Below are 2,180 nucleotides of genomic sequence, written 5' to 3' on the forward strand. Positions count from 1 at the left end.
AGGGAGAAACCTGCTGGTGTCACCCCTGGAGCTAGGGAAGGTCCTGGGGGGATGCCCCTTCAGCTCCTCCCCATCCCCTCCATCCTCCCAGTGCCCCCCGCTCTTTTCTGGGGCTTTTCCAAACAGTGTGGCCGCAAACCCGCTGGTTTTGCAGACTTGAGATAACGGATAAAATAAAGCCGCAGGAGACACAGGTTTATTTTTGGGTGGTGGCACAAGAAACCCCAGAGACGCTGAGCCCTGACCCAGGTCGCCTTCGGTCCTCATTTCAGTACACCCAGAAGATGTCCCTGGTAACTATGCACTGCTGTGAGCAAAGCCACCCGCAGCAGTGGCTGGAAAACCACGGTTCAAATCCCTGACTTCACGTTCAGGCGTGGAAGTTTGCTCTGTCAGCTCTGAAAATGCTTAAAAGTCCCCCAGGAACCCACATCAGCCCATGGGTGCCGCAGGTCGATGCCAGCAGCACCACCAGGGAGAGCTGAGCACGAAGCAGACTTCGCAGGGACCCTGTTTTTCTCCCTTTGCCATACGGAAGGGTCTTTCATTTTAGCTAGTTGTTGCACAGAATAATTGAGTGTTTGGGGTTTTCCAGCAGGGAGGAAGGAGCCAACGCCTGGATGGGCTTTGGCACAGGACTGGGGAGCTGGGCTTGTTTTCTGGTCTTGAAGAGCTCTGTCCCGCAGCAGCTCTGGCTCTGGGCTTCCCCTGAGACCTGGGCCAAGGCTCTCAGCTCGGGGGTAGAGCTTGGGGCCAGGGCCCAGCCTGGCACCCGCCCGTGGGAGTTGTTGGCATCTGCGTTCAGGGCGCCTGTCCTCTGCTCCGAGCCCGTGCCAGCAGCTGCGGGTGGTTCGAGTCCCAGACGAGCCATCGAGCCTGCTTGTTGCAGCCGTATTCCCGTTCCTGGTAATTGAGATCTCGTTTAGTTGATACCCCGGGACCGGGGAGCGCACAGAGCTCATGCTGACAGAGGGTCCGGCACTCTCTCTTGAGCAATCCTGGCAAGCTGTAAATGCCAGGGAAAATATCACCCTGCTTCAGCAGGGGATGCTCGGCCTCTCTGTCTGCCTCCCAAATGCAGCCCAAGCCCCAGCACGGGGGCTGAGCGGGGCAATGGCGTCTGCGAGGGTGCTGGCATGGCCCCCGGCGAGCACGGAGGTGCTGCCGTCTGCACGGCAGAGCCGTGGTTGGCGCTGCCTTCTCTGCAGAGCCGCTGGCACGGAGCCTGGCGCAGGCTGGGGAGAGCAGCCAGGGAGCGAGGGCGGCCGTGGGCAGGCAGCTGGGACGCTTCGCTGCCAGGGCAGGGCTGGCTGCCGGCTCTCAGGCGGGCAGCAGCGAACGGGCATCACTGGGGGCATTTCCAGCAGCATTTGGCTGCCGTTGGTGTTTGTAGGAGGCCTCTCCTGTCTCGTGCCAAGTTTGGGACGTTGCTGGCACTGCCGCCTCCCTGTCACCTCTGCGTCGGGGTGCTGATATTATCCCCCCGGCAGTGTTTTAAGGATGAGCCTTTCCAAAATGCATGGGGGTCCCAGCATCACTTTCTGCCCCGTTTGCTCCCTCCCTACCTGGGGGTCTCCACCCTCCCCTGGGGTCCCCTGCATCCCCTGGGAAGGTGGAGCAGCATCCCATCTCCCAAGCACATAACCTCCCCTGGGCGCCCCTGGCCTCCCCAGGCAGACCCCCTGAAGGAGGGGTAACGCGGGCTTGGCCTCAAGCAGCAGCGGTGTGGTTCTTGAAGGAGGTCTCAGCAGGACCATTTTGCATCCTGCAAGTCAATGGAAGAATAAAACAAGACGTTGCTTTGACCGAAGTGTTTGTACTTGCGCGATGTCAAAACAGGGGAACCTAAAAATGTCAACTTTGGCTTATTTTTGGGTCTTTATTCAGAAAAAGGGAGAAATGGCAGCTGAGGAGCAATTGCTCTCGGAGGAGCTGACTGGGCCGAGCACGTGCCCCTGAAGCAGGAGCCATTCGAAGGGGGTGGAAGAGACCTTGCCACCTCCCTTCCTCTAAGAAGTGGTGGTGCGAGGGGGCGAAAACCCACCTGCAAAGCAGGGTCAGCCGGCAGCTGAGCATCCGAGAGCCGGGTGGTCGGAGAGCGCCGGTTCCTCCACGCTCGGACCTCTGCCTGCCGGGAAGCACCGCGCTGCTGGTGGCTGGGGCGAAACCGGGCTCGGGGG

The sequence above is a fragment of the Pygoscelis adeliae genome, unplaced genomic scaffold (assembly GCF_000699105.1).
Source record: "Pygoscelis adeliae isolate BGI_AS28 unplaced genomic scaffold, ASM69910v1 Scaffold537, whole genome shotgun sequence".
NCBI lineage: Eukaryota > Metazoa > Chordata > Aves > Sphenisciformes > Spheniscidae > Pygoscelis > Pygoscelis adeliae.